We start from the raw sequence: 23432 nt of genomic DNA, 5'->3' as shown, positions 1-23432 counted from the left end.
GTAATAATCATATCATCAACATATAGAGAAATTATAATGCAACCATAAGTGGTGGACCTTATAAACAACGCAGAATCATGTTCACTAGAACGGAAACCAAGAGAAGTGATGACAGTAGAGAATTTCTCAAACCAAACTTGAGGAGTCTGTTTAAGACCATATAGAGCCTTTTTATAACTTACATACTTCCCCTTGATTATGAGAAACTCCTTGTGGAGGGACCATATAGACTTCTTCATGAAGCTCACCATTTAAAAAAGCATTTTTGACATCCATTTGGGACATATGCCATTGGCGAATAGATGCAACTACAATAAGAGTACGAATAGTGGTCATCTTGGCTACAGGAGCAAAAGTTTCTTCATAATCCACACCATGTTGTTTAGAGAAACCCTTAGCAACAAGATGTGCTTTGTAGCGCTCAACTGACCCATCAGACTTAGTTTTGATCTTGTATACCAAACGAGACCCAATAGCACATTTTCAAGGAGGAAGAGGTGCTAATTCTCAAGTATTGGTTTTGTGCAATATAGATAGTTCTTCTGCCATAGCCTGCTGCCAAAGAGGATCAAGAACAACCTTTTTATAGGAAGAAGACTCAGACAAACTGTGAATAGAGGTTAAGAAAGAAATAAACGAAGTTGAGTTAGTAGAATAGACAAAATCAGGTAACTGATTAGACTTACGTTGACGAGAGGGGTAACGAGGAGGATCAACAATCACAGGAGGTGGTTGGACAGCTGCGGGGACAAAAGGGATGTCATCGTGTGGAGTATTAGTATTGTTCCTGCAATTCTCAGCATTACAATCACTAGAAGCATAATCATTAGGACCAAACGGATGAATATGGGTTAGTTCATAACTTTTAGTAATCTGACAATCAGAGGAAATAGAGTAAAAAGGGATGTGCTTAAGGAAAACAACATTACGAGATACATAAAGTTTTCTTGCATGAGGATCATAACAATGATAACCCTTTTGACCATCCTCATAACCAAGAAAAACACACATGGCTGAACGAGAAGACAATTTATTGCGCTCTACTTGAGGGCGAAAAACAAAACAAGTAGAACCAAAAACTTTCAAAGAATAGTAATCAGGGGTAGAAGCATACAATTTTTCAAAGGGAGACAAACCTAATATGATAGAGGATGGAATTATATTAATAGCATGAACATCAGTAAGAACTATTTCTTCCCAAAACTCACTAGAACTAAAGCAGACAACAAAAGGGAACGAGCAATCTCTATAATATGACGGTGTTTCCTTTCAGCAAATTCATTTGTTGAGGAGTATCAGTACAAGATGTTTGGTGGAGGGTGCCATCATAAGCAAGTAATTCAAAAAAATTATTAGAGGTATATTCACCACCTAAATAACAACGAAAGCATTTTAGCAAGTTTACAACCGCAACAATCTGAGATATCACAGGTTTGTAACTTTCCTAAGGCTCCAGTGGAAGCCAAATATTTTAACCTAGAAGCAAAAACATGTCCAAGGCTAGAATGCCATAAATAAAAACTAGAAGATATGGAATTCAAGCGGAAACTAGATAATAAGTCAGTAGTAGTTGTTGAGGCTGCAGTATATGGGAGTCACAGGTCATCCAAAACATAAAGTCCCCCTATCTATGGCTTGTCCCAATCATCCTCCTAAAATGTGGATCCTGCACACAACAAGAAGTGGAAGAAAACATAACCGAATAACCGAGATCACATATTTGACTAACAAAAGCAATACTCAAAGTAAGATTAGGAATATAATAAACATCAGAAAGAGACATGTTAGGTGTGGAAACACAACGTCTGCTAGTGGCATAGGAGTGCCATCAGCAGTCGTAATTGACACAAACGAGACAGGTTTCACATACACAAAAGATTTATCATCGTATGTCATATGATGAGATGCTCCCGAATCAAGAATCCATATGGAAGGAGATATACCTGACATACCAGAGGAGTTCAAACCTTTAGAAGAGGTGGCAGACATGACATGTTATTGAGTGGCAAGAAGTTTTTGAAGTTGTTATGCAATATCAGATATTTGTGAAGCAATCTCAAATGAGTATACAGAACTAGAACTAGAGCCAATGGTAGGAGGAGCAAAAGCAACAACATTGGACGATGACCCCCTAAAATTCTTCTTATGTGCTCTCCCCAATTTCGAACAATGTACTTTCCAATGTGTTTGAAGAGAATCATCCTTAGCACCAGCCATAACAAATAATGACAGGAAAATACGACAAACACAATCACTGAGACAAAATAAATTAGGGATAATTTGGTGTTGTGCGAGCACGATTTCTCCCCCTCCATACGTCGTTTCGCCAATCCGACCGTTGAAGACAGAGACCTGAATATTGTGAATCTGTTGTCCAAATCAGCCCAATCCAACAGTTAACGAATGCGCAATCGATGTTTTTGTGAGACTGATTTAACAAAATCGGGAATAGGGTTACTCTTCTCTTTTCTCTTTTGGTGGTTGCTTTTCCTATCAAAATAGTCTCTCTCTTCTTTATAGTAGATCCCAAAATCAACCAAAGCTCTTTGATACCATGTTAACAATGAAAAGAGGAAGAAGAGAGACAACCATTCTAGGGTTTCATAACATAGAATGAACCAAACTTGAGTTAATAGGGTTACAATGAATATATATACAAAAGAATAAAAATGTCTAAAATACCCTTACTACTAATATATAATAACATTATCTAACAAACTCTGACACCCTTCTAAAAAGAAATCAGCCATTGAATCCAATTTAGGCCTGTTACTCCTAATTCATACTCTTGTTGCTCTTTTCCAAAAGATAGATGATTGGATGATTGGTTTGTATTAATCTATCCATTTAAGTAATATAAAATGTTATCACATGCACAAGACTTAAGAGATATTACACCGTTCAACAACAACTATAATTTAAAGTTTATAGATTTCAGAGTAAATTGATTTTGATTAAAGATCATTAACAAAGTGACAACAAGAGTTAATATTGGGTAAAAATAGTGAGATAAAAGTGTTGTAATTAAATTTCACCAACTTTGTTTTCTTGTGTTCTCATGATTCAACATACATATCATTAATACACATAAATAACATCATCATCACCAATCAAGCATTACTAATTCCATAATGAGATAAGAAATTAACCTTCTTTATTAAATATCGATTCCTCAAATGTTTTACAAAGAAATTTGAATTAAGCACAGTTGATTTCTTACTATTAAATCTAATCATATTTCTAGAAATTAGATCCAACAAATTATTTATCTTAAACCAAGATTCAAAAATTAATTTCCAATAAAACTTCAAAGCATGAAGGACAACGATAATTCATCGAAATTGATCTACACAATATATATATATATATATATAATTATCTTTACTAAAATATAATTTAAAATATCAAATTGAAATATAAAAAAAATATAAAAATAATTTATAAAATATAATTTAAAATACAAAAATGTAAATCTAATCAAATTTAAGTATAAAAATAATTAATAAAATTTGATTTTAAACTTAAAAATGAAATATTAATAAATTAGTATTCAAAATATAAAAATATGAAAATTAATTAAAAATTCAAATAAATATAATTTGTTTACAATGGTATTTATGTCATTTACATATAATATATATCATATCTTTATTTATATTATAACAAATAAAATAGAATTATTTAGTTACTCATGATTTAAAAAAAATTAATTAATTGCTTATTTAGTAGTATCAATTGATAGTTTTAAATATAATATTATTTTATATTTATTTTATTTTTTACTTTTTTTACTTTTTTTTCCAATTAACTTATTATATTTTTAAATAGACATAATTGTTATCGCGATCTCTTAACTTAATTTCATGTAACACTTCAGTCTTTTTTTTTTCAATTTAGTCTTTTATTTAATTTTAAGTAACAATTTGATCCTTTATGTATTAAAATATCACCAATGTTATCATTTTTTTTTACAAAAATTCATCAAAATTTTCAAACAAAACCCATAAAATTAATTATCATCTTCAATATAATGCAAAATTCATGAAATTCATTATTCAAATCTTAAAATAAACTCAAAATTTCATTCTTTATTTGAAATTATTGGAGATGAAAATATGAGTTTATTTGAATATTTGAGTATTGCATTTGATTAATATATGATTTTTCTTGAAATTGGTATTGAATTTTATGGATTTTGTTGGAAGATTTTGAAGAATTTTCTATGTTTTTGAAAAGAAAGGATAACATTGTTGTCATTTTAAAATATAAAGGAACAAATTGTTACTTAAAATTAAATAAAAGACTAAATCGATAAGAAGAAAAAAAAAAAAAGATAAAGAGCTGAAGTGTTACCTGCAATTAAGTTAAAGGACTGCAGAAGCAATTATGTCTTTTAAATATTATAAATTTACAACAAAAAAAATTAAATTATTAAATAAATAATGAAACAATTTTATATTTAAAACTATCCATTAAAAATACTAAGTAAATAAATAATAATTAAAAAATAATAATAATGAGTAATCATAATTCTATTTTATTTGTTAGATATTAAAGATATTTCAAATAAAGATATGGTATATATTATATGTAAATGGAAAAAATATCTTTGTAAACAAATTATATTTATATTAAAATTCCAACTAATTTTTATTATTTTGAAGATAAATTTATTAAATTATATAAAAAGAAAAAACTACCTTGTGATAAAAATAGTTAGACTCAATTTCTTACTTTTTGTTTCTTAAATTTTGTTCCACTTCATCTTTCTTTTCTTTAATTTTCACTTTCTCTCTCAAAGTTAACTTTGTTTTTTCTTTCTCTTTATTTTCTTTGATTTTCTTTTTCTCTCTCAATGCTAACCTCTCTACTTTTCTTGTTTGTTTTGTATATTCATTTTCATAAAGATCCTTCATATACTCCGGATGTAATACAAAATCTCTAATATATCTTTCACATGAATTATCTTTTCATATTTTTCTCTGCATATTTGAATTATTTTCATTTTGCTACTTGATTTAGGTTTTTGAATTTCCAAAATCGGACATGTATCGAAGAAATAACACCAAAAACAAATTTACAAGTGAAATTTTGGATCAAATAATTGTAAGTGAAGAAGATTATGAAATTGAATCCAGATTTTTTTTCTTCTCGAAAACAGAAACTAAGGACTCAAAATTTCACCAGAATAACTGCAACTAATCACCTAAATAAACCTTCATACACATATTATGACACGTATAAACAACAAATAATTCAACATTGAACAAGATTTTGAATATAATGCAACAAATTGAAACTAAAATTGCAAATACCTCAAGAACATAAAACACTAAAATATAAATTTTTAACAAAGATTACCACTTAGTGACATGCTTTGAATATCAAATGATGTGGATTTTGGTGTTTCCACATGAGATTGAAGATCTAACCGAGTGGCAAATAAAGTAGAAAAATGAATAGAAAAAAGAAATAAACAAACACAAGTTAGATGGAGAAGATGGAGAAAGCCCCACAATCAATGATGATTGATAAGTCAATGTAAAATCGCCACAATGATAAGAAAGTCATTGATAAGATTCAAGTAAGTTCTAATTCAAGAACTCAAAGAGGACACACATCTCATTCACCATTCTCATGAGAGAAATTTTAATTTATTTCAAATTTATCCAAATTTACCATATTCCTAAAATGCACTACTCTAGACTCATATTGGACTTACATCACTTAACTAAAATTATTATAATTTAAATTAAACACAAATGAAACTAAAAAAACTATTATAATGTTTTGACTTAAATATTCTTTGTTTTTCTTCCTAACTAGCTCATTTTAGGTTCTCATCACTTATTAACGCAAATGTTTATCATAAAATTGGCGTGTTTGAGAATATGAATTAAATCATGCAATTTCCATATTTCATTCACATATATTAACTTTTATACATTAGTGTAAATTCCATTTATGCTTAAATATATTAGATAACGAGACATTTATTGGAAGTCTAAAATAATTTTAGGTTTAGTTGCAATTTTAGTTCTCCTATTTTTATTAATTCATAAAATTGGTCTCCTGTTTTAAAATATGACAATTTTGATCCCTCGTTCTAATTTTCTAACTAAAACATTGCAATTTGACATGCTTAACTAAATAATGTGAATATGATACAATGATGTAAAATGATTAACACACATGAAATCACAACAAAACTCTCTAAAAATTTAACTTTAAACTTAAAAAAAAAAAAAAAAAACCATTTTTGTAATCTAATTAATTACATATGAAAATTAATGTATCTATATGGTTCTATAGTATAAAATAGTATGTCATATCATTTAAAATATGTCAAATCGTTATTTTATTTTTTTCAAAAATTTGATAGAGAGACCAAAACTATCGACTTTTAAAATAGAATGACTAACTATATGATTTGGTGAAAATAGAAGGATCAAAATTACAATAAAACCAAGTTTTAAACTAATGTTCAATAAAAATCTATCATTTTAATGTTGTTTTTAAAAATATAAATGCAAAATAAACTTATGCAAAAATATAATTAGTAATCATTGGATGTGTGTAAAACTATTTTAACATATAATAAATAAGTAAATAAATAAAATAGTTAAATGTGGATAAAAAAAAATATTATTTGTCATGATCACCGAACATTTTTAATTTTTTATTTGAGATACTTATACTATATAGTTGTCAAATGATAAAAAAAAAAAAAATTCATTTAATTTAGAAATGATAAATTAAGTGCACTAGTCAAACTTGATCCATCGATCTCCTTAAAAGATGTTTAGATATGATTTATTTAAAAAGGGTATCTTGTAATCATATACTACATCTATTCTAAAAAATAATTAATTTATTTGCAAAAAGAATTTGTCACAAAATAAATTATTCGTTCAATTGTCAATACACATTTTTTTAATTGTATTTTTTAATTAATACTATTTATATTATTTCAATATAATATCTTTCACTAATATTTAATAAGAATAATTTAGTCAAAATAATATTTTCTTTTTCATTGATATATTTTTTTAATATGTATGAAATGAATAAATAACTCAATTATTTTAAGATAGAAGAATTACTATCTCTTGTCTTTTTTATAAAACAAAAACAAAAACATCCAAAATTAATGTACTCATTAATTCTTTTAACTTTTTAACTATTTTAACATATAAACTCTTATATTTTTTTGAGGGACATTTAAATCTTATGGAAATTATGAAACATTAAATATCAATACATAATATTGAAAAGACAAACATAATAAATTTAAATTTAAAAGAAATTTAAACAACAAATACACTTTAAAATTGTAATTTTTTCTTATTATATAGGACCGAATTATTCTACAGAAAATCTCTTGGAATTTTACATTATAAAGTGATCACAAAATTTTCTACTCTTCTTTGCAAATGCAAAAACTATGAGTAAATTTCTCAAATTGGTTTATGCTATAACTCTTCTTCATTTCCTCTTTTTTGTTGTAACAAATGGCCTTCGTTAGTTCATTTTTTCTTTCTCTATTTTTAATGTTTTTCTTTATCTTATTATATTATATATGTTGGGATTAAGTATTTGTGATTAAGTGTCACATCCATTTAAAATATAATAAATGTTGAATATATATATATAAAAGTAATGACTCATATATTCATTATTTTGAAATTTTATATTGAGATGTAGTATCAAAGTTTTTTTGTAGATTATGAAATATTTGTTTTGTTGATGTTCTCGTAGACTTCTCAACAATACATATATCTTTCATTGATTTTGTTTTTGCAATTAAATAGTAATTAGCGTTTCCTCTAATTATTTTTTCCATTGATTTTTCAGGCTGTTATTATCCTCAAGTTATGTGTTGCGATCCGTATGGGTGTTTCTGCAATATACCCATGAGTCCCTTTTAAGGTTAAAAATAATGATTTGTGCGTCGCACTTCTCTTTGAAAAGTTGAAAGCATGCTAATTGTATTATGCATTTTTATCCTTTATTTGCTTTTAGAATAAAATGAAAACATCGAATATCACTTCATAATTGCAATTAGCTATTGCATTAAAATAATAACGGAGTTTTAATATTTATATATAGAGTGTAATGAAATTGAAATTTGTAAAAGATTAGCATAGTTGTTTTACATGAAGAAAAAAAAAATGTATTTCAAATTCTTTATTTCATATTTTGAGACTTTAATTAATAACTTGTCCAAAATATATAAATGTATTGAAAAAACTATCATCTTCTATCGTCGAACCCGTTATATTACGATTGTACAATTAGTTAGTCTTTATATTGATTTATAAATTCTTCCTATAAATTTTATAAAAGAATTGAGATTTCGTTTATTCTGTAAAAATATTGTGTATTTTTATATAATTAATGTAGATATATTTTGAAAAATAATAAAAATAATTTTTTGATATTTTTATATTTCATAAAAATTGTTTAATGTAAACAATTTTTTTATATTCTTATTAATGAGTAAAATTAATTAAAATTTTAACAAATAAAAAAATGTATTCACAAGCAAAATTGTAGCTAAAAATGTGAGATTGTTCTTCCTTTACGAAGATAATTAGAAATCAAATGTTCTAGAGAGAAAACATGGGCTGCACAACTTTGTATAAAAGTAAGAAAGAAGGAGTGCAAGTTACCTATAACAATTTTTTTTTATGCAAGGATTAGAATGCAAATGCCAAGGATGAACAACTTTGTCTTATTCAAAATCTTAATTGAAAAATGCAAATGAATAAAATCAAAGTGGAAAAAAAAAGAGTGTAGCACGGAAAAATAGACATCGTGATAATCAAGGGTCAAAGTCATTATATCAATTAAAGTAAAAGTCATTCTAAATGCAATGAGATGAAAAATTCCACCAAATAAAACGACGATTATAAAAACCAACATTAGCAACTTTGTCAGCATGCGTGTTGCCTTCCTTATATATATATATATATATATGATAAATGTGGATATACATTTGTCTTGTAAGGAATGTAAAATTCAACCATTAAGTCTTAAACTTATAAGGCAATGATCAAAGTATTTGGCAAGTGTTTCTAGCTTTTTCCTGTGGCATTTTAAAAACTCTTTATAACTTATTAATTTTTTAGCTTGTTTCTAAACTTTGGGTCGAAATTGAATTTTAATTTTATTATTTGCATATTGACCCCTGCTCGCTCTGTAGGCCATAACTTGAGCTCAGTATATCGGATTGATGCATGCAAGCAGGCGTTGAAAAACTAAAAATTAGAGCCACAACTTTTGTGTTGGAATAAAAACCCAATGCTGAACTTTACTGTGTCTAAATTTCAGATATCTATTTATTTTGTATGTGCTATCATATATCAAAACAAAATGAAATGTGTTTAACAACTTTATACAATTATGATGCGTCCAAAATATATCTCTCAAAACATCTGAATTATCTCATCTTCTTGTCCAATGCACATAATTTTCTTGATGTATTAACTTCAACAGATGTTGCATTTATGTGTACGAACCTCTCAAAGATGATCGATAAGTATTTCTTGCTTTATATATTTGACTGGGAATTGTGAGATTAGCTTTATTTCTCTCTTTCAAAACATTCAAAATGAATCTTAGTGCAAACTTGTACTTTGTCATGTCATTGACAAATTTCCTCTCTTATTCGTTTAAATGCCTCAAATATGAATGATCGGTTACAGTATCAAGTAAATCATGATTGTGTGTTCCAAAACAAACATTAATTTTTCATCTTTCGCATCCTAAAATTAATTTGTCTTTTCTTTCCCTCTTTGCAGTTGCTTTATCTGATCAAATGGTAACAATTGAAATTCCATTTTTCCTTCCAATATTTTTTGCCCATTCAAATACAGCTTCTCGAGAGGGAAATACCTACAAAATATATTTCAAATAAAACATCAAATATATATCTATAATAAAAATTTGATCGAGGGTTGATTATCAGTAATAATACCTGATCGGTAGTGAATTTTCTGTAGAATATATAATCGTTCTTGAAGCAGGAACCTCAACTCTACTCATACCTAATTTCAAAAAGAATAATAAATTTAATTAATAATAATATTATAAATCTATTTTTTAAAATAAAATTTTAATTATTATTAAAATAATTATGTACATTTCGAATATTTGTCATAAATTGAAACTTTCGAAAGTTTTGAATGTTTTGAAATTTTCGAAATTGTATTAATTCAAAAATTTGAAAGTTTCGAAGATTTGAAAATTTCGAAGTTTGTGTTTCGAAGATTTTAAATTCATCAAAACTTTTGAAAGTTTTGATGAATTTTAGAAAAACGTATTTAGAAACTTTTAAATTTATCAAAAGTTTCGAAACTTTCATAAAATCCAAGAAAACTGCTTTTCAAAACTTTCACATTTATCAAAAGTTTCGAAATTGTCTAAAATTTCTGGAATTTTATGTTTCGAAAGTTTTATGTTTAACGAAATTTTCGAAAATGTCAATAAAACTCACTTTTTTATATTTTGAAAGTTTGAAATTTTTGAATGTTTAGGAAGATTTTATGATTTTCGAATGGAGGGTGAGAAATGGAGTGGTAAATTTTTTTGATTGTTTTATACATATATAGTAAAACAATATGATATTTTCTATAGAAATGAGAGGTACAAGTGAAGGGTGCACAGTATAATTCTCGCAGTGGATGATGGGCTAGAGGATGATGTACATGGAATAAGTGTGGGTTAGGAACGGTCATCTAGATGTGAAGTCAATTGTAATGACGGAACCAACCCAAAAATGGTTGAGAGGAGACAAACAATCATGGGTGTAACAAAACATCCTAAATTCAAATATTAGAAATAATTATAAAAAATGAAATTTAATATAATCTAAATTATAAATTATTATTATTATTATTATTATTATTATTATTATTATTATTATTATTATTATTATAATATGCAAGATGTGTAATAAAATCAATTATCCTCCGATTTAACCTCAAAATAGACTCCGATGTTGTAACCAAATATTGGATTAACTAGCTTACCATCTGCATGCTACCGTCACATAAGTAAACAAACCACACAATTTATATGGTGAAATAGTTGGCATATACATAAGTAGTCATAACAACAAAAATCAAGACATACATGTTTTTTTAAAAACCAATTACTCAAATAGCAAACATAGATGATCAGTTTATATGACTACGTTTGCAAGAAACTCATTCTTTTCCTATTAGGTGGAACCACTAGGGGTGGGCAAAGCTCAGTTCTAAACTAGAACCATTTGAAAATTGAACCGAATTGGTTTTCAGTTTGGAAAAACCGAACTGAACCGGTTTTCAGTTCAAAGAATCGAACCGAAATGGTTTATAAAAGTGGTGCACCGGTTTATTATTTTGAACCGAACCAAACTGGTTTAACTTAAATCTTTTTGTTCATATAGGCCAAAATTTACATAATTACCCCTAATTACTTCTAAAAAAAAATCGGTTCAAGTTTTTTGAAATAAAAACCGGTTTTTTAACAAAAAACCAGTTCGGTTCGGTTTTTGGAATTGAAAAACCGGTTCGGTTCAGTTCTAGTTTTACAAAATCAGTTTAAAAACAGTTCGGTTCTTAAACCAGTTCAGTTCGGTTCGGTTCGGCAATTTGGTTCAGTTTTTGGTTTTTTTGAACACCCCTAGAAACCACCGACTGGTTATTTGAGGAAGTGTAGCATTCATAGACAAATCGTTACTAGTATAAATATATATATATATAAAGAAAAAAAATATTGCATTAAAAACTCCAAAGAGAGAACAATATCAAAATATAAGAAGAGCAAAAGTACGTTGACAGTTGAGAAGCACTACCTCATTTGAAAAGAGTAATTTCCTAATATTAAGTTAGTAGATTAAGAATAAGTAGACCTAGTGTCTATATCGTATTTTATTTTGGTTAGTTATTAAATGCACAATTTGGAATATTTTGACTATTAAAGTATTTTAGTTGTAAGGATTTATTTTAAAGATTTCATAACATCATTTATTTTGGACAATTTATTATTTATTATAGTATTTTATTCTCTTATATAATATGAAAACTTTTTCATTATTACCACAGTTGTTATACTCTGCTTACTATGTGTTACAATTGGCCTAATAGAGCAACAACATTTGATTAATTTAGATTGTGGGTTTGAAGTGTTAGACAAACCAAATGAGGAGGAAACTACATTTTTTAATATTGAGATGGTTAAAAGTAATCATGTGGAGAGACCTAGTACTTGTGTTCAGTAGAAGTTTGGGAGTGAAAATTGTGTTAAAGAGGTTTGTTCCTCACCTCAAGTCAAGAAAAGGGGGAGTTATCAGAAGCAATACATAAAAAGTTTGCCAATCCAATGCTTGAGAATATTTGTGACGAATCAACCATTCAACTTCCAAATGTGAATAGATGCAAAAGAAAAATTGTAAAGTTGAAGAATATTGCAAGACTGTCAGATAAAGATCTCAAAGGAAAATTATACTCAACGATAGGAAAGAAGAAGCGAGTTTGAAAAGCATGTCATTGGAAATTTCACAATCAAGTAATTTATATGTCAACTTATTCTTTGAGTAGCGGGATCGAAGGAATTGAGTTATTTTAAAAGATAATGTTGAGATGAAAATGGATTCTCTAACTTTGGTGGTTGGTGACTTTGATAACTTTAGTGTATTTAGGAATACCTTGAGTTTGTTCAACATCAATGGAAAAGTATGACTTTTGTTGGGTGGGTGCTTTTATTATGAAAAAAAAATTAAAAGGCATTAAATTATCTTTGAATGAGTGGCATTAGAAACGTAATTGTAATTTGGATGGTTAAAATTAAGGTGTTGAAGGATGATGTGAATAGATTGGATCTCAAAGGTGAGAATGGTCTCCCATATGGTGTAAATATTGTTGAAAAGCACTTTATCTCCTTGTAGTTGATGTCTTTGTCTCAGATTGATCATATAATTCAATGGCATAAATTAATGGTTATTTGGTTGAAAATCGGAGACGTTATTTCTAAATATTTTCATGGAGTCGGGGCTGATACGAGGAGAAGAAATTTGATTCTTTATATTGAGGTGGATGGTGTGAGGGTTGAAGGTATGGAAGGGGTAAGAACTACATTTTTCATCATTTTCATAAACATTTTCATTCAACTCGAAAAGACAGAAATAGGTTGGATAGGTTTCGCTAAACGTTTATTTCTAATTAAGATGTTGCGTTTCTAGTTAGATATTTTGAGGAATTAATAGCTTTTGTAATGGGACCGGTAATTGAATCAAAATAAATGAATTCGAATATAACTAGAATCGGGGGTAATCAAAGTTACAAGTGAAGCCGTGACTCTAAGCTTTTCTTGTTTGACCACAAACTTTACACTTTTATTCTTAATTCCTTGTTATTAGTTGTTTTGTTACTGTAACAATTCAATCATTATTGTCGATCTAAATAATCTTAATTAGTTTGATATTTGTTGAGTAATCCTTATAGATATGATAATCTTATATACTATTTATACGATAAAGTACACTTGCTTTAAGTGTGTTCTTAACGCAACACGAGGGTTATGATTTAAGGTGTTATAATGTTATTTCTGGTTGGTGGAAGCATATTTAGAGTTAAGAAAGGGGTGGCAAGGGAGTAGTTTGAACAATCTAGGTAAAAGGGTAGAAAATGGTGTGAAAACAAGTTTTGGTGTGACCCTTGATTATATGGAGAGAATTTATGAGTGAGGTTTAAAAAATTATTTGATATTATGCTTAATAAAATATTTCAATGGCTAGTATGTGTAGATTGAGGTGGGAAGTTGGAGGTCTAGGGTGGAGCTAACGTAGAAATGTGTTTCAATAGGAAGAACTACTAGTGCATTGTTATTCTTTTTCAAGGATGATAATTTGCTGAAAAGAGGTGCATATAAAAGATAATTTGTTGAAAGTGCTGCTTGGTGGAAGTTTTGGAGAATGTTCAAATGTTATCGTGGAGTTGGCTTAAATATAGAGGCAAAGGTCTTATTTATGATGTTCATCAATGGTGTCTCCATCCCAATCTTTGTTTGTTGCTTTAGGAGTTGTATCTTAGTCTTGAGTTGTGGTTGGTCTATGATTTTTCTGTGTTTTTTGTCCTTTTCTTCGTTAATATTTTTGTAAACGATTATTTTCTTGACATACCTTGTACTTATAATTTTTTTTAATATATCTCATTTGGTTTTTCTAAAAAAAAAAACAAATTGTTTGAAAAACTTTTAACTTACATTAAAACTTATAGGGAATGAGAGCAATGACGTTTGGAACACTTGTATGGATTTATCTTGTAGGGAATGAGAGCAATGACCTTTGAAATACTTGTATGGATAATAAATGAAAGATAAATTATATATTGATAAATTAGTAAAAGCGAGAAAGGATAAATTTAGCATTTTTGTTAAAACAATGATTTCAAATAAAATGATGAAAAGTTGTAATTAAAAAAAAAAAGAATATTTGTCATGATCAATTATTTCAAATGATTAAAAAATTCACAGAAATTAGAAAAATGATGAATTATGTGTGCCAAAGAAAAATATGATACACCGACTTGTTTAAAAGACATTTAGATAGTTTTTATCTAAAAGAGGGTATCTTACAATTATATATTAGGCTAAATATCACTCGAGTCCTTTAACTTAATTTCAGTTAACGTTTTAGTCATTTATCTTTTTTTTCTTTCCGATTTGGTCATTTATTTAAATTTTAAGTGACAATTTAATCTTTTATGTTTTAAAATGTCAACAATGTTATCCTTTTTTTTACAAAAAATCATCAAAAAATTTGAACAAAATCCATAAAATTAATTATATTCTTTAATATAAAATAAATTTCATCAAATTCGTAACTCAAATCCTCAAATAAACTCATATTTGTCATTCTTTATTTGATGTTGTTAGAGATGAAAATGTGAATTTATTTAAAGATTTAAGTTATGAATTTGATGAAATTACATTATATTGAGGATGATAATTAATTTTATGGGTTTTGTTTGAAATTTTTGATGAATATTTTGAATTTTTGCAAAACATAAGGATAACATTGTTGACATTTTAAAACATAAATGATCAAATTGTCACTTAAAATTTAAATAAATGATCAAATTGAAAAAAAATAAATAAATGACTAAAACTGAAATTAAGTTAAGGGAGCACGGGTGGTATTTAGTCTATATATTAACTCTAGTTCTTTTTATACGAGAGAAAAACAAACAAAAACATCATAAAGTCAATGTATTTATTAATTGTTTTACTATTTTTTGCATATAAACTTATATTAAAACATTTAACACATTAAATACCCACTAATAATATCAAAAAGATAAGATAAAAAAATATTGAAAAGATAAATATTATAAATTAAGATAAAAGTAATTTAAACAATAAAAATACTTTTAAATTATAACTTTTTCTTAGAATATGAGAACAAATAGTTCTCCAAAAAATATATTATATATAGGACAGGATCGAGTAGTTATTAGCATTCATTGCAGTAAATCGAGCCTTGGAATTTTAAAGTTTAAACTGTTCACAGAGTTTTCTTATTTTTTTCTTGAAAATGAAAAATATCATGGCTAATTTTCTCAAATTGGTTTATGCTATGGTTCTTCTTCTTTCCCCTTTTGTTGTTGTAACGAAAGCCTATAGTAAGTCCAGATTTTCTTTCGCTCTTTTTAATGTTTTTTTTTTCGCAAGTAAAAAATTATTAGCATTTCTACTAATTATTTTTTGCATTGGTTTTTCAGGATGTAACTTTCCTTTAATTATGAGGTGCGATGATTTAGGGTGTTTCTGCGCACCAATGTAACACTCTTAAATTTAAAAATAATGTTTTATTTATCGCACTTTACCCTCTTTGACAAACTTAGAAACATGTTAATTGTATTATTATGCAAGTTTCGGATCCTTTGTTCTCTTTTAAATAAATGGAGAACATGATTATGACTACATAATTGCAATTACATTTCAATAAATAAAGAAAATATATTTATGTAAAAAGTCATTTATTTCTGTTTTTTGCATTTAGCATAAAACTTGGAGGCGATGTAAGGCGAGTGAATATTGTTATGTATTTAATTTAAAGTGGGGAAATGATAAAAAATAAATAAAAACAAAAATACACCGAATTTAGATGATTGTATATGTTTCTTTATATATATATATATATATATATATACTCTTTTTCAAAAAAAAAAAACCATTATACTTTATATTAAAATGTCTTTTTTTTTTATCTTTAAAAAATCGTATTTTCGAAATGCGACTACATGACAGGTAATTTTATAGTGTGTAGTAGGAGGTCGTATATCCGAAATGCGACAATCTATAAACTTTAAATTTTTATTTTAATTTTTAGTGGACGCTTGCATCTCAAGAATGCGACCTCTTGTTGAAAAGAAAAAAAAATCATCATTTAGATGGTTGCAGAACGGATATGCGTCCTAAAGTATTTTAACATATAAATTTTAATATATATATATATTAATTTTAAAAAAAGAAATAATAATAAAATTAAATTAAAAAAAACCCCATTATCTTGTCAAACAAACATCTCGCCTAGCACGTGTGCGGCAACTCATTTTTACAACTTATTAAAAGAAAAATAGATTGAATAGACAAGCAATGGGAGTTTTAAAAATAGATCGAACAATTGTATTTTATTAAAGGTACACAATTGTTTACTTTAAGTTAATCTCATGCTTTTTTATAAATGAATAAAATTAATTCAAATAACAAATAAAAATATAAAATGCATTCACAAATAAAATGATAGCTTAAAATGTGAGATTTTTCTTCCGTTACTAAGATAATTAGAAATAAAACTTACAATATGAAGAAGGTTTAATTACTCTATACACACCTGAATTATTTGAGAATTTTTAAATAGATCCCTTATATAATATAATATATATATATATATATATACTACTTTCGTTATTTATTATAAGTCTATGTTGCTTTTTTCTCTCTTGTTAAGAAAAGTTTATAGGATAGTTAATATGTTTATTTTATGTGTTAAGTTCCTAACATAACATTTGTAATCTAATGTGTTAAATTTAACTATTCATATTTTTAGATAAATTAATTGTTTTAGTAAGGAGTGTATTAGAAAAAATAATAAATAAAAAGGGTGTTTATATTTACGAACAATTTTTTTCTCAAAATGATGTTTATAATAGAGACCAGTTGTAGTATATATAAGAGATTGAGCGAAAGAGAGAGAAATCTATGATTTAGAGAAAAGATAATACATTGGAGAAATAGAGATGAGATAAGAGTGAGTAGAGAGACATGGTTAGAGAGAAGATCAAAGAGGGAGATATGTGAAAGAGAGATATAAATACACAATAAATATTATCTCTCTTGCCTATTTCTCTGATATCTCCCTTGCTGCATATTTATTTTCTATCTTCTCTTTATCATTTATTATCTCTCCCCTCTCTCCCCTATTTGCTCATAATTTATCTTCTATCTTAGTTATATTAGAATATTACCCGCGTTTTGCACGGTTTAAATTTTTTAATGCGATATATAATTTATTAATGTATTATTTTTATAAATAGGTAATGTTATAAGAAGAATAAATGAAATAGAAAAATTGTAGAGTTTGTAATTGAATAAGAATTTTTACTTCTGAAATAATATGATAAAAACAATGTATTGCAAAAGTTTAATCATAAAAATTTAATGTTTTTTTAGGGATAAAAAAAATTATTATTAATCAAAGTAGAACTATTCACCATTTTACAAGCATTTCTGGTTGAATTTAAACTTTGTATGTAATATCAAAATCTTACCATTTAAGTGACATCTCATTCACATAAAACATTAACCATGATTTAAGTGAAAATTTATATAATTGATAATCGCATATTCTATTTTTATTAAAGTATATAAATAATTGAGGAAAAAAAGTATATAAATTATGTAGAAATTATTAAAATTATAATATTTTTTCTGCCATATTTTAAAATATTTTAAAAATATTCATGGTAAATACATGCATGGATAACTATTAAGAGAAAAAGACACCAAAATCACTTATTAAATTGACTAATTGTTATTTTTGCATTACATACATGCTAAATATATGTATCGACGCAGTAATAATAATAAAAAGGTATAAAAGTTGTATATTGATGATTTTTAATATATAAATAAACATTTAAAATTATTTGAATGTTTTATCAATTATATTGATAATTTTTATATAAATATTTTTGTTTCAATATTATTTATTTATTTTCGTTTAAACCAAATTGTTTGTTTTTAATTGATTATTGGTTTTTAAGTTGTGATGACTAACTTTTTATATACTTTGTGGTCATTTAAGATGATATGTTATAATTATTTAAATATAATTAAAATATTGTGATCTATTTGTGTATAATGAATTACCAGGAGTGACTTAATATGAAATTAAATTTGTTATAAGAGTTATATATTTTATTGTGAGTTTTAATCATAGAGTAATGAAATTAAATTATGATGATTATGTTTTAATTATATACTTTGGTTATTTAAGATGGTTGTTATATTTTAACTATTAAAATATTGTGATGTATTTAAATATAATGAAATATCAATAATAACTTAATATGAAATTAAATTTGTAATAATAGTTACGTCTTTTATTCTTAGTTTTTTAATTTCTATGCAAAGTTATGGTATAAAATTATAGAAAATGATTATTCTTTACAGATAAGGTTAGTTTTTTTTTGGTTTATCATATGTTTTTTTTTCACCAAAATCATTTTATTCGAAGCGCGTTAGACTATAAATATGAATCAATTGTATTTTCTTAACTGTTTGTCTTTTCTTTTTCTTTGTGGTATTAAGATGCTTGTTACATTTTAATTATTAAAATGTAATTAAAATATTGTGATGTATTTAAATGTAATGAATTACCAATAATAACTTAATATGAAATTAAGTTTGTAATAATAGTTATGTTTTTTATTGTTAGTTTTTTTAATGTAGAGATGCATGAGTTAGTGTTTATGGTCGAACTGCTACCAAAACAAATTTGTTATACTCTTTTACATTGTAATCTCTTGTTAAAGTATACCGTAACACTTGTTTATATCTAGTTATCTATTATATATAGTTGAACTAAAATTCTAAAAAAAATAAAGGAACTGAAAATATCATTTTGTGGTTTAAAAATTCAAAAGTGTTCAACAGGCTCTTAGTTAAAGAAAGGAAATGATTTGTATCTAAAAGAAAATGTGTTGTCCATATTAAAATAGAATTAAAAGACATAGATTAAAAAAAAAAATAGAAGATGAGTAAATGGAGAAAGAAAATTACCTAAGAATAAATTTTGACTCAGTTTATAAAGTCGTAATCATATTAGAAAATGACTTAAGATTACACAATCTCGCATTTTGATTGATATTTGGGATGAGAATTGAGAAACCATATTAGATTTAAAACTACATATATAAAAAAAGAGAAAAAATAGAATTGAAAGACATAGATTAAATAAAAGAAAAAATAGAAGTAAATGGAGAAAGAAAATTACCTAAGAATAAGCTTTGACTCAGTTTATAAAGTTGTAATCATATTAGAAAATGACTTAAGATTACACAATCTCACATTTTTCATTGATATTTGGAATGAGAACTGAGAAACCATATTAGATTAAAACTACATATATAAAAAAAGAGAAAAAATAGAAGACGGATAAAATTTAAATGGAGAAAGAAAATGACTTGATTTGATCTAACCGAGGAAGTCACCAAGAGGTTACACAATCTCACATTTTCCATTGATACTTGGGTGAGAATGGAGAAGCCGTGAAAGGTTTAATGTTGTGTAAACAACAGAACTTTGTATCTAAAGTGTGATATCCACCAAAGTTTAAGAATATATGGAAAGAATGATTTTTGAGATAACATAAGATAGGATATACAAAGTTAGAAATGAAGGAGTATTGACAGTTGATCGAAATAAGATAGTAAACTTAATTTAATGAGGAGCTTTGATAGTAAAATTATTTTCATGAAGAATTTTTGTGTGTGGGTTCTCAACATATGTATATGATAATGTGTGAGATGCAAAAGCTAAATTGATAAATAAAAGAAATAAAATGTGTAAGATAAATTGTAGAAGCATATGAAGGGTGTCACATAAGAATATAAGTGATGTGGAACAAATATTATGATGTGGCACATAAGTGTCTAATGTGTCAAATGGTTTGTTTTAATATATTATAATAAATTACCTATGCTTTCTACCTTCTCCCCCCACATCTATCTTCTTTCTTCTCTCAACCCTTTATTCTTTTTCCCCTCTTTACTCTATTTGCTATTCATTTTGTCTCTCTTAGCTATATTCTCTCCTCTCTCTACCCTCTTTATCTCTCCTCCTCTTCCACCTTCTTCTTCTCTCTATTTCTCTATCGTATCTTATTCTCTCTATCTCATATATTACGATGTAGATTCCAAAACTATTTGAGAATTTTCTAATAGGTCCTTAGACTAAAATGATTGTAATTAGGTCCTTAAACTGATATAATAATTGTCACTAGGTCCTTTCATTAAAGTTTTAAAAACGATTGACTAATGACAATAGAACAAAAGAACTTAATTACAAAAAAATATGATAGTTTAGAGACTTGCAGAATAATCTATTTAAAAAAATTCAAATAGTTTAGAGACTTGCAGAATAATTAAATCTATAAAGAATGTATAGCTAGCTACCAACTCAAATGCTTGAGAAAGAAAACTTTGGATGCACAACTTTGTATAAAAGATAGAAAGTGTGTGGGCAAGTAATCTATTACAATTTAATTTTTTTAATGCGAGGATTAGAATGCAAAGGTAGTAGAATTGACATCCCAACAATGTCGGTACCCTAAAACTAACACCCTAATAAATTTATAGAATGCTTTATTAAAAATCTTACTCAAAAAACCCAAATTAAAAAAATCATGGTAAAAGAAAAAAATAGTGCAATGCAACAAGGTAGACATCATGATAATTATGAGCCAAACCTAAGGGAAACATTAATGAAATCAAAAAAGGGAAGACAATATTGATTACGATAAAAGGCATTCCAAATATAATGAGGTGGCCACTCCCACCAAGTAAAACAAGTATAAAAACCAACATTAGCAAATATTTCAGCACAAATTTTGCATTCCCTATAAATATGAGAAATGTGTAACTGCATTTCTCTTATAAGGGATACACAATTCAACTATCTAGTCTTCAAATTTCATGGCATGATATTAGAATTATTGAAAGACTAGAAAACCAACAAAGAGTCACACTCAATCTAAAGGCGGAACCAACTTTGAGAGTGGACGATCTCAATAGCATTAGAAAGATCAGCATGGAACGATGTCGTAACATATAAGCCACAAACATCGATAAATATTTTTCGGACGATAATTAATGAAATTTAAAATGTGAAAAAAAATATATATAAGCCACACACATAGATAAATATTTTTCAACATCAAATACTTAGAATAGTAAGATCAAATCATAACTAAAATAATGCTAGATTAAGTCCATATATATATATATATATATATATATATAATTATTGGCTAAAATAATAAAATTTGCACCAACAATTAATATAAATTTAATTTTAACAGATAGTTGGTTAAAGAAATTCTCGAGTCTTAAATTTTACCCATAAAAAAATAGTTTTGTCCTCAAAAACAGACATTAGAAAACATCCTGAGAATGGTCATCATCCAATCTTGTATGTCATATCGAAATCTTCTCAAACCCTTTGAATACAACCCCTACAAAATTATTCTAGTAGTTTCCAGAAATGCATCCTTTAAACTTATCCCAAGTAATAGGAACTACTTGGGTTAGAAGACCTCCTCTAGCTCAATACCACCAATCCTCAGCATCAGGCTCTAACATATAATTGGCGATGTTCACTTTCTGACAATCAACACAACGCATGACTCTAAAGATTTTCTCTAACTTCAGCGACCACTCTACTGTCTCAACTGGATCAGAATCGCCTCGAAAAAGTGGTGGAGTGTTATTTTAGAATTCAAAAATTCCTATTTATTGGGGATCTATCGTTGTTGCGACATTGGGTCATCTATACTAATGGATAACATTTGTTTGTTCTTACATGGCGCTGCTATTAAGCTGAAAGCCTCAACAAGTGTGTCATTTGTCTCACGCTTGATTTCTACCATAAATATGCACACCACCAATCAAACAATGAGTTGGCCAAGCCCAAAAGCCAACATCATAGCATGCAAAATATATAACTATAACAAGAAATCCAATAATCCCCCGAGTTTTGATTTTTTTTTTTTTAAATAGATTTAAAAAAAAAAAGTAAAGTAAAGTAAACCTACACCACATTACGATCTATGCTCGACGTGGCTCTAATACCAAAAATGTAATGTCTAGTTACGTGGATTTAACAGCTGAGATAATGACGCAAATCTTCATATTTATATAAGAAAATAAGGTACTAATAATAAATAATTAATTGTCTGAAAGAAATAACATTATAAAATTCTTTTATAAATCCTTACAACTGAAATAAAATGCAATGTAGACATTATATCTACTTATTCTTGATCTACTAACTTAATCTATGGTAATTACTCTTCTCAAATGAGGAAGAACTTCTCAATTCATGACGTCCTCAACAATCTCAAGCTTTGAAAACAACACTTTAATAATATGTTAAATTATATTGAATAATGCACATGATTTTAAAACAAGGATTGTTCTCAATCGACGCAGTAACCTAAAAAATCGATCATGGCACATTTGTTCTTCCAAAATATTCTTTAGAAATATAAATAATACAAATAATTTTTCTATAATAACCATTTACTTTCAATAAATAATATAAAGCAATCCACTTAAAGCCAACAATAATTCACATCTATAATAATCAAATAAATCAAATACACACATTTGATTCTGCAGAAAGTAAATAAATCAATTCAACAGTGTCCCATTATTATAGGAAGATGCACTACTTCTACGAAGTGAGTGTCATCTCATCATATGGTGCACCAACTCATCTATTGCATGGTACAAGGCTCATCTTTGTGGAGTTTAAAACTTATCTCATGTGGGACATAAGACTCGTCTATATGGAGCACATAGCTCATCCAAGTAAACAAATGTGTGGTACATCTTTATAGAATCATATTTAAAATATAATATTTCATTCAAATCTAAAATAGCAGCAACCATTCAAAAACACATCATAAAACAATCATTCAAGAAACACATATTCAAACAATCATAAAACGTCATAATAAAATCGACAAATCAACATAATAGAACATAAGATAAATCAATCAACAATTGGCACTTTCAAGATCTCCAAAACTTTAAGAGTTTGTGGGAGCGCACTAAGAGCAATTGGCTAAACGTTCAAGATCCTTAATAGACGTTGACAAC

General features: G+C 26.9%; 2 long non-coding RNA genes across 3 annotated transcripts; both read left to right on the top strand.

The window, feature by feature from the left end:
- The first annotated feature begins 7329 nt into the window (after positions 1-7329).
- Positions 7330-9403, top strand: LOC113785412 (uncharacterized). Of its 2 annotated transcripts, XR_012162094.1 has the most exons (3): positions 7361-7520; positions 7855-7929; positions 9206-9403. It is a non-coding gene; the product is annotated as an uncharacterized lncRNA (long non-coding RNA). The 2 variants fall into 2 exon arrangements; XR_003471483.2 differs by lacking the exon at positions 9206-9403 and having other exon boundaries at positions 7330-7520; positions 7855-8102.
- Positions 9404-15434: 6031 nt separating this feature from the next.
- LOC105851582 (uncharacterized) lies at positions 15435-16020 on the top strand. Its single transcript, XR_001143332.3, has 2 exons — positions 15435-15668; positions 15768-16020. It is a non-coding gene; the product is annotated as an uncharacterized lncRNA (long non-coding RNA).
- The last annotated feature ends 7412 nt before the right edge of the window (positions 16021-23432 follow it).

Source organism: Cicer arietinum, chromosome 2, assembly GCF_000331145.2.
Source record: "Cicer arietinum cultivar CDC Frontier isolate Library 1 chromosome 2, Cicar.CDCFrontier_v2.0, whole genome shotgun sequence".
Classification (NCBI taxonomy): domain Eukaryota; kingdom Viridiplantae; phylum Streptophyta; class Magnoliopsida; order Fabales; family Fabaceae; genus Cicer; species Cicer arietinum.
This window is presented reverse-complemented; position numbering and strand designations above follow the sequence as displayed.